Raw genomic sequence first — 11,379 nt, 5'->3', positions numbered from 1 at the left:
CCAAGTTCCTCCTTGACTGGCTAAGATGAAGCCAAGGGCTAAATGATTGTATTTGAAAACACTAGATAATATATTTAGATTAGTTTTTTGGACTTTTGGAGCATAAGTAGTGGCATTTGTGACTTCTACTAACATCAGAGATAAAGATTGAACCACCTCTTCCAGTTTTATTATTCCTACTATAGGAATTGCAGTTTGTAGAATACACGGGAAAAGGGAATCACTTATGCTTCCTGGAAGTTCTCCCAAATAACATGTGCTTGCTTCACTCTGGACATTTTTGGGTATCCTTCTGAAGGAAATATGATCCACGGAAGGAATGGTGGTTTTAGATATTTTGACACCTCTAATAATTACTCTGAATACACAGAATAAGTTAGTGTTCATAAACAATTATATGTCTAATGCTCACATGAAAAATAGCTCCACTGGGGCACAGATTGCATAGGGAGTATAAGCATCATTTATTACAGTAGGAGTGAGCCATCTAGAGACAAAAATTCCTTGAGTAAAATTAAATATTTCCTACAAGTCAAGCTGAAGTGTCTCTGAAAAGAATGCTGACTGTGACAGCAAGAGTATCCCCCACATCAGTGCCTATTCCTGATTGACTCGGCCTTGCTGATAACATTGTAATGATCTAAGCATAAGCATTTTGTTGACATGAAGTCAAGGTCTAATTTTTGCAAAACTGAAGGTTGGGATTAATTATGTAAGGAAAACTCAATTGTCAGAATGGACCTATTAAAGCATTTGCCTTCTGAAGTATTTCTAAGAACAGTGATTAAATTTTTGTTGGCAGGACCAGGTAAGAAATGACAGACCCAGCAATCCATTAGTTTCCAAATAAGTAGTTCTGGTCTGGGAAAAAATGTATGAAAAATTTTGTCCTTTTTTTAGTAGTAGAAGGAGACCATAGATGACCAGAAATAATAGAATGGAGATAAAGGGGATTAATTTGTGTTTGGAGGGCATTAATGTCCAATAAGATCAGTGGTAGAGCAAAGAGACAGAAAGGATGTTAAGGAATTAGAAAAATTAGTCTTGTCCCATCATCTTGGGCTAAAGCTTCCCGGATCACTACTTGTTCCATCATCTTGGGCAGAAGCTGTCTACTTCAGAAGTCAGCAGCTTCTGGAAAAAATCCTCAACTTAATGTTTCCAGATGGAATGGATGTCTAGTATGAAGCCAAGGATCAATACCTTGGCACTTTACTGCTAAGTCAATTGTTAACAGTACCTGATAAGATTCTTTACATCAAAGCTTAAGGACAGTTTTTCTCTGGCTCTTTTCCAGAAAACTAAATCTTCAGATTTCAGATCATGCAGATCCCATCTTGGTAGATACTTTGAAAATGCAATTTGTACCTGTTGATGATAAAGCTGGAGGTATTGTATAAATCCGTTGCAGTGATTAATTATATCTGCTTGTAATAGAGTAAAATCTTAAGCTTGGATGGGGAAATTACCAAATGCATAAGGGCAGACTGTTATTAACTCATAGGAAATAATATGTGGGTTCTAGAGTTGGTTAATCTTATAGAGATTAAAGCTAACTGGTAATGATTTAGGCCGTGGTTTTTCAGCTTTGACAGTTTTTTTAAGTTTTTGACAGCTTTGCTAATTTTAGTTTTAGAATTCCATTAGTTCACTCTTCCTGAAGATTGTGGATGATAAGGACATTGAAGTTTCTGAGTAAAAGGCAAAATTTACAAAGTTATTTAATAACTTTATAGTTACTTAATAACAGTACCAATAAAGTAAAGAGAAATAGTTGGGAATTTCCCAAATTGGAAAAACAAAATCAAGCAATGTTTTTGTCCCATTTTAGGGCCATAGTTTTCAGGTAATGAAAAGTTTCCACACATCTTAAGAACAAACAGACAATAACTGGAACATATTCATAATCCACTGCAGTAGGTATTTGTATAAAGGCCATTTGGAAGTGTTCAAATGGCCCCCAAGGCTTTGATTCCTGTCCATGTCTCATCTTTAGAGTTTTGCCAGAATTCTGTCATTGATGGGTAGGACATGTTTTGGAAACATTCTAGGCAACATCTGTAGAATTACTCCACCTATGTTGGTTTAATTTATCTTTGCTATTATAGGTAATATCGTAAAACATGCTAAACTCTATTTCTAAATTTTGGGCATTAACAGTCAGCTATTTTGAGAGCACCAAATATTGTCTTTATGCAATGAGGAGCGTAAGTTTTCCCATTTCCTTTTTTCAAATTGGGGGCTTGCTTTTCATAGTTGATGGCAGCCTTTTAAATTCCTCTAATTAAAAATTGTTTTAGGAGAAATTATCTTGGTTAATTCTGCCTTTCTTACCATAGTGGCGAGATAAAGCACTGCCTTGAGATTCTGGGTCTTTGTGCTTTGAGTGACCATCCACTTTTATTACAGCTATTTTCCTTAGGTAACTGCAAAGCATTGAAAAGTTCTAAAAGCATCTAAATGTCATCCATCTGTACAGGGGTTATTGTTGAAGTAAGAAAACCTCTTTGTTCCCAAAGCATTCCAAAGTTGTATACTACCACAAATACATATCTATTATCAATATAAATACTTTTGTATTTTACTATTTGCCAGTTGACAGGCTTTGTTGAGGGCGGTTAATTCAGCCACCTGAGTTGATTTGATTTCTGGGTGTGGCATATATTCAAAAGGTGAATTCAGGTTTGTGACAACATAATCTGCTTGATAATTTCCAATTTCTGTTATTAAATAAGAACCATCCACAAATAACATTAGATCAGGGTTAATCATTAGACTCTAACAAATCTATACAAGGCACAGATAACTTTCTAACAAAGATTAAATAAGTATGAGGTTTTACTTCTCAGATAAAAGAAAGCACATAACTGTATCTTGCATATTGCAGTGGTAAATAGTGATTTTTAAAAGGAAAGCAATAATATTTCACAGGATATCAGGCAACTAGATAAGAATTGTCACATATTTTCCATTAATAAAGGAGTCTTACAGTATAGAGAACCATTAAATTTAGTAGCGACTCTGAACTAAGACAGCTGAGGTTTCCATAAGCTTTGCTGCTGCTGCTGCTGCTGCTATCGCTCTTAGATAAGAGGTCTCAGATGTACTGAATTGAGGATTCTGCTGGATAACCTTGGCTATCAGATCTAATGAAAAACTGAAATAAGCAATAGGCCTTTGATGATTCTTTTGTAGCTGAGTCAGTACCTTTAGTGCTTTTTTTAGACTTTCCATGAACAAAATGGGAAAAGGATTTGTGAATCTAGAATCTTAAAAAGCAATCTTTAATATTCTTCCAGTCTTTGCACATAAACTTGTACATGCTTCTTTTTGCCTGAAAAGCATACTGTCAGTGAAATATATTTTTATACATGATTCCCATAAAATTGAGTCAATACTCTAGTATTTGTCCAGACCCTTCATGAAGAAAAAGAAAAAACGGTTTATACTAGCTCGGCAACCCCAGCATTGGGAGGTATTGTAGAGATTTAATAAATACACAGAATCAATCTTAAAGCTTTTCCCATTTTTTGAGCATAGTAAAATATCATGATTGGAACACAGTAAAAGATCATTGTATAAGGAGAGAATCATAAGTAAATCTCAAATCCTTAAAGTCCCAATCAGGAATTTCAGATAAATAAGAGAAGGTGTCAGTAAATCCCTGAAGCATAACAGTCCAGCTATATCATTGGTTTTTTCATAAGAAGTCAAATAAATGTAGACTATCTGAATCCAGTGGGATGCTAAAAAGGCAGAACATACGTTTGCAGCAATGAAGTAGGTGGCTTCTTGTAGTATTTAGGACAAAATTATATTAGAGTTGGGACTGACCACTGGAAAACAAAGAATCACAATCTTATTTTTAGACTTAAGGTCTTACACAAATCAATATCCACTCCCATGAGTCTTTTTTTTTTTTAATACTTTAAGTTCTAGGGTACATATGCACAATGTGCAGGTTTGTTACATATGTATACATGAGCCATGTTGGTGTGCTGCACTCATTAACTCATCATTTACATTAGGTATATCTCTTAATGCTATCCATCCCCCCTCCCCCCTCCCCACAATAGGACTCAGTGTGTGATGTTCCCCCAGCTGGAAACCACCATTCTCAGCAAACTATTGCAAGAACAGAAAACCAAATACCACATGTTCTTACTCATAGGTGGGAATTGAACAATGAGATTACTTGGACCCATGAGTCTTTTTAACAGGCAATATTGGAATATTGCCTGGGCTAGTGTGAGAAATAACAAGTCATCATTTCATAAAATCTTCCACAATGGGCCTCAATCCTTCTTTAGTTTTAGGTTTAGAAGGTAGCAAACAACTTTAGGTAAGAATTTCAAGAAATCCTTTTCTACATTAGAGGTTTATCCCTAGAATTCTTCTCACATCCATAGAACAGATGACCCACAGAGAATAAGGAACCTCACATAAATCCTCAAACCCAGATTTGGTCAAGCTTATAAGGCTAGTCAACTTGATATCTAACTGCACCATTAAAGAATTATGCATGGAAGAATAATCAGGTATTTTGAGAAATAGTTCACCTGAGGAGCGTTTGATTTGGCAATACATTTACATAAAATATCTCTTTCAATAAATTTACTGATTGGTGTCAGGGAGAAGAAATACATGTTGACTAATAAGGAGGCTGAGAGTTACACTCACAGGTTGGGGTATTGGGAATAGTTTCAGGATTGTTTGAAATTCCTATCACCAGAATAGTTTTATGACTCCAAGGGAAATGAGTTGTAATTATAGTGGGATACAATTACACAATTATGTAGTGCCCATATCCACCAGAAAAGTTTGTTTTTGTTTTTCTATTATTAAAGATAGTTCTCCTTATGATTTAAGGGAATCCCCTTCAGAGCAGCTTCATATAATAATTCTTTAGAAAAAAGATGGTTGGTAGTTCATTTTTCTTTTTAGTTAACATGGGACAGTTATTTTTTCCAGTGTCCCATTTATTTATAGTATGAGCAAGTGTCTTTGTTAAAGGGAAAATGCTTATTGTCCCTTGTGGAAGAGAAACATCTATTTAAATGCTTTACTTATAATTGTGTAAGATTAGTTTGGGGTTTTATTTTCTCGTTTGATATCTAAAGCCACTTTAAAATGTTTAGCCAAACGCTGAAGTTCATATAGTGGCATGGTTTGCCAGGCAATTTTTTTATGTACCATATCTGCAATTTTTGGCTTTAATCTATCAAAGAAAAGTGGAAAGGGCATTAGAAATGTCAACATTGGGGGTGAAACCCAAAAATTTTTTAAAGAATGCTTATTAGTCTGTCTTTGAGTATCTTATGGATCTATTCTGTCAAGATCTGGTTTATTTTAGAGGGAAAGAGTTATAGTATAGTTTCCAAAAGGTTATGGCCTATTTGCTGTGCTTAAGGTGTCCTGATTGTTTCTGAAGTCACTTTCTGGGTCTTTCCAATTGACCTTTTCTAACTAAGGTTTTGTATTTCCTGGCCCCACCAAAAGGTGAATTTGTTGGTAGAGGTCAATGAGGCCTGTGTTGTATGTGTTGTATGTGCCCACAATAAGTTTGAATTCTTTATTGAATTTTCCCTTTTTATTTTGGAATTAGGGATGTATGTAACTATTGCAGTGAGAACTGAATGTGACCAAGGCTTAAAATCTGCATCCCACTCACTGCCAGGATCTTTCTTCTGTTGAGGATGCAATTTTAAGGGACATTGAGGAAGAGGTAGTGCAACTTATTTAGAAAGAGAAGAAGGCAAAAAAGGAAGAACTCCATGAAAGTTAAACAAGGTTCCGATGGTGAAGGCAAAGGAGGTAGGGGGAGAATGGGACACAGATAAGAAGAATTGAAATGGGATTTTAGTTGATCCACAAGGGAAATGGTCTTAGGTTGCTTATATTTTGCATTAGTTTTAGCTAGATGATCTTTTAGAAAGGCAATTTTTAGTGCAAATTTTATTAAAATGCCTCTTCATACCAATGAAAGAAAGCAAACCATTGGACAGTCAGCATTTCAATTCTCTTTTGTTCAAAGGCACCTCTCAAATGAACAAGTTTGTCTATATCAAAAGATTCCCAAGCATCCACTGTAATTTCAAACTGAAATTGTACCAGTTAGAAAGGTGTGCACAGGAGTTCGTGTTGTAGCAAGAAAAAAATAAAGGAAACTGTTCATTCTGGAGGAGATACAGTTTTAGATAGAAAAGATCCTATGAGAACCTCAACATGCCTGTAAGAATGGTGGTCATGTGTCCTTGTATATCTAGATCTTAGTCAAAGATCATTACGCATCAGGGATAAGACAAACCTTCTGATTTCATGCAGATGAAACTCAAATAAAAGCAGTTCACAAAGACAAAAACAAGAATAAGGGAAAAGTCCTTATAAGGTTTGAAATGTTGATTATAGCAAAGTTTGTCCAAAAAATACCAGTCTAAAAAGAAATCTGAACTTCTCATCCCCCAAGGCTAGTTCGAGGATAAACTTGTCAAGTCTCTTCCCATTATCTCCCCAAAAATGGTTCTTCTTGTAGAAAAACAAGATTCAAGACAATAGACAAGCAGACAAACAAGACAAGGCATTTGGCAAGCAAGCTGTAGATGCTAGAAAACAATTTCATCAAAAAACAACACAAATCTAATCAGAAAAGCAAAATCCCAAAGGGGGGCCTACCTTTAAGAAAACAAAATAAACACAACATTGAAGACCAACAAAATACCAGAGCTCAATTTATTTATTAATTTATTTATTTATTTTTGAGACGGAGTCTCGTTCTGTCACCCAGGCTGGAGTGCAGTGGCCTGATCAGAGCTCAATTTAGTAAAAACGTATCTTCTAATCAAAAGTAGGTGGCACATTGAGCACATAAAGAAAGAAGGGGTCTCAAATGTCATGGAATTAAGCATCCTAGTCCAATGCGGTGAGGGTCTCAGCTGAATCTTTGTGAACCTCTAATTCTGTCAATGCCATCCAGTCAATTACACATTGGTAGCTGAAAACGTTTGGTTTATTATTCATTGCAAGGAAAGAGAACACACATCATAGGGAATCATGGAATGTCTCAATAAGTGGGTGTTAGAATTATCTTATAGGATTTGGGCTTTGGTTGGATGATTTGGGGATAAGGTCTAAGGAAGGGTGGGTTCATTCTAGATTGGATGCCGTCATAAAGTAGGGGCAATTCTATTATTTACTATCTCAACAAACCTTATCTAGAGACTAGAATGGAAATAAAGTTTTAATTAACAAAGAAGTAGCAGCCAGTTATTTTGGCCAAGGGACAAAGATGTTCAGTATTTTGCAGGTGGCACAGGGAACTTGCTTTTCTCTATGCTTAGAAAAAATTATGAAGTGACCTTTCTTTGTCTCATTTTTACCTTGGTCTCAGAATAAACTTATCCAAGGTGGCATTCTGTGATATCATTGATATCTAATAAGAGCATAATATGGTCTACCTGTGAGTGTCAGGCCAGTTTCCAAATGTCAGGAACTGCCCTTTTATTTCTTTCTCAAACCTAAATCTGAGAGTGGAGCAGACATTGAAAAACCCCTGTAGCAAATTAGCCCCATATTAAACACAAGGTAAAGCTAGAGGAAATAGAATCCTATGGTGCTCTGAGGGTAGCTACAACAACAGCAAAACCCAAACCCAGTTTAAGTCCTGACTAGACTGACTAAAGGCGTAGAGGAAAATAGGTATGCTCATTTCCAGGCATAAAAAATGTTTACATCAATCTCTACTATCCTATACAAGATGTTTAGCTTTCAACAGAAATGTATGAGTCATACAAAGAAGCAAGAAAAAAATACTGGCAAGAGATAAAGCAACAATCAATAGCAGACTCAGATATGGCACAGATGTTGAAACTATCAAATAGGAAATACAGGTAATTATAATAAATATATTAAAGGCTTCATTGGTAAATGTGAACAATATGCATGACCCCACAGGGGATTTCAGCAGAAAAGATAAAGCTATTAGAAAGAACCAGGTGGAAATGCTAGGAATGAAAAACATGCTAACAGAGATAAATAATGCTTTTGACAAGCTCACCTGAAAACACAATTATAGTCAGGGAAAGGATCAGTGAACTTGAAGACAAATTAATATAAGTTAACCAACTTAAACACAGAGAAAGGAGTGAGAGAAAAAAGAACATCCAATAATCAAAAAAAATCAAAAAACAATATCAAATGATATTGTGTGATATTGTGTGCGTGTGTGCATTAGAATTCCAAAAGGGAGAGAATAAGGCAGAAAAAAAAAATATTTGAAAGACAATTGGTGAAATTTTTCCAAAATTAATAAGACACCCAACCACAGATCCAATAATGTCGGAGAACACAAAGAACAATAAACACTAAAATAAAATAAAACAAACAAAAATCACCTATACATATCAAACTGCTAAAAATCAAACAAAGAGAACTATCTTTAAGGCAGCCAGAAAATATGTACAATTTACACACAGAGGAAAAAAAAGAATTACATCAGGTTTCTCATTAGAAACTCTGCAAGTTGGAGGACAACTGAGGGATATTTTTAATGTGCTGAAAGAAAAAAAACTACCCAGAATTCCATACTCAGCAAAATAGATCTTTCAAAAATGGGGGAAAAAATGGACAGGGGATCAACTTCAGCATGAAGAGCTCCATGGAACACATTCTCCAGTGAAACTGTTGAAAAAAATTAAAAACGACCATTTAAAGCCTATGAAAACGGTTGTAAAAGGATACAGAAAATGAAGAAAAAACTTGAAGAAACATTTTTTAATTTGGTAAGAAAAGTCAAGTCTGTGGAATTTGAACCAAGACTGTTCCCTCCCTGTCTTTTCTAGCTCAGATGTAATTGTCTACATATAAAATCCAAAAGACACTACAAATGAAAAACCCCTAAAACTCCTAGAACAAATAAATAAGTTTAGCATAGTCACTAGATACAAATTCAATCTACAAAAACCAGTTGTATTTTGATTTGCTAACAAGGAAAAATTGAAATATATTAAAAACAATTGAAATCTTAAGAAATTACTATTTAGGATGTCTGGAGTAAAAAAAAAAAAAAAAAAAAAAAAAAAGGAAAAAAGAGAAATGCAGAATGAGGGTGTAAAATAAATAAATAAATAAATAAAATGTTTTAAAAAGGATGTCACCAAGAAGGTGAAGTAGGAAATACCAGATACTCCACTTCCAACTTATCTTATAAGGCCAGAACTACCCTGATACTAAAACTAGACATAAGAATTACAAAAGCATAATAAAATAGGCTAATATTCTTCGTAAACAAAGACTCAAATTATCAACAAAATATGAGCAAATCAAATTTAACAATATAAAAATGGATAATGCATCATGACCAGTTGGGGTTTATACTGAGAATGACAGAGTCATTCATCATTTGAAATTCAATCAATGTTATTCACCATATCAACAGACTAATGATAAAAAAAAAAACTGCTCATCTCAGTAACTGTATGTGGTAGGCAGAGGATGGCTCCAAAGATTTCTGGCACCACCACCACAAGTGTACAAGTTGGTAAATTCCCCAAAATAGTGCATGTGATGGCTTTTACTCCCATGCTTACATTATGTCATATGGCACAGTTGACTAATAAAAGAGTATTCAAGTGGGCCTGATCTAATAACAAGAGTACTTTAAAAGCAGAGCATTTTCTCTGGTTGGTCAAAGAAATCAGATATTCAAAGCATGAGAGGATTTGACACTTTATTGCTCACTTGAAGATAGACAAGGGCACATGGAAAGGATGTGAGAGTGGCCTCTAGGAGCTGAGAGCAACCCCAAGCCACTAGACAGCAAGAAAATAGGGATCTCAGTCCTACCACCACAAGGAACTGAAATCTGCCAGCAACAAGAAAGAGCTTGAAAGTGAACTTTCCCCCAGAACTTTCAGATGAAAAGCGAGCTGGCTAACAATTTTATTTCAGTCTTGTAAGATTCTGAGCAGAGAACCCAGCTGCAATGGGGCAGACTTCTGACCTACAGAATGGTTAGCTAATAAATAGGTGTTGTTTTAAGATGCTAAGACTGTGGTAATTTATTATGCAGCAATCAAAAACCAATATAATATAGAAATATTCTTCTTCAAAATGTGACCAGTCATGATTTAAAAAAAAAAAAAACCCCTTCAGCAAATAGGAATAGAGGAAAACTACCTCAATCTGATGAAGATCAACTACCAAAAAAACACCCACTAGAGCTAACATCATACTTGATGGTGAAAGAATACTTCTTCCATAGATTTGGACAAATCCCTAACTGAAAAAATAAATTTCAAAAATATATTTTAAACAAAGCAAGGATGCCCATTCTCATCACTCCTATTTAACATTGTACTTGCTAGTGCAATAAGGAAAGAAAAACAAATGGAAAGCATAGAGATGAAAAGGAAAAATAAAACTGCCACTATTTGCCAATGATGTAATTGTCTACATATAAAATCCAAAAGACACTACAAAAGAAAAACCCCTAAAACTCCTAGAACAAATAAATGAGTTTAGCATAGTCACTAGATACAAACTCAACCTACAAAAACCAGTTGTATTTTGATTTGCTAACAAGGAAAAATGGAAATATATTAAAAACAATTGAAATCTTAAAAAATTACTATTTAGGATGTCTGGTGTAAAAAAAAAAGGAAAAAAAGAGAAATGCAGAATGATGGTGTAAAATAAATAAATAAATAAATAAATAAATAAATAAATAAAATGTTTTAAAAAGGATGTCACCAAGAAGGTGAAGTAGGAGATACCAGTTTTCATTCCATCACACACAAAAAATCATCAAATATACACAGCTACCCATAAACCGAAATAAGTCAGAGATGATTCAAGGGCCCATTTAAGTATCTTCAGGAACACAATGGAGCAAAATAAAACAGAGAACACACACACACACACACACACACACACACACACAAAGGATAGCAGGTAAGATCAGCATACCCGAAATGAAAAGAGTTGGCTAGGAACAAAGATAAAAGACAGAGGCTATTGGGATCAGCCACACAGCAGGAACCATTGTGGTTCCCCAGTGGCCTGCTCCACAGAGAACACCAGCATCTTTTGTCAATTAGGTAATCAATAACCATTCCATTGGGAAACCCAGAAAGGGAGAAACAGCTGCACACTCCTGCTCCTCAAGAAGAAGCTGCCCGTGTGCCACTCGAGGGATGGAGCTGCCACCTCTCCCAACCGCATGCAGGACCCTAACCCCTGAGCCATAGCCACTCTGCAGGTACTCACACTCCAGACCCCAGCTCTGTAGCTGCACTGTACCTGCCATACCTTGGACATTGGAGCCATTGCCATAAAAAGCTACTTCACACCCCAGGCCCCAGATCTAAAGTTTCTCTACATGTG

The sequence above is a fragment of the Papio anubis genome, chromosome X (assembly GCF_008728515.1).
Source record: "Papio anubis isolate 15944 chromosome X, Panubis1.0, whole genome shotgun sequence".
NCBI lineage: Eukaryota > Metazoa > Chordata > Mammalia > Primates > Cercopithecidae > Papio > Papio anubis.
The sequence above is the reverse complement of the archived record's forward strand: the minus strand, read 5'-3'. Positions refer to the sequence as shown.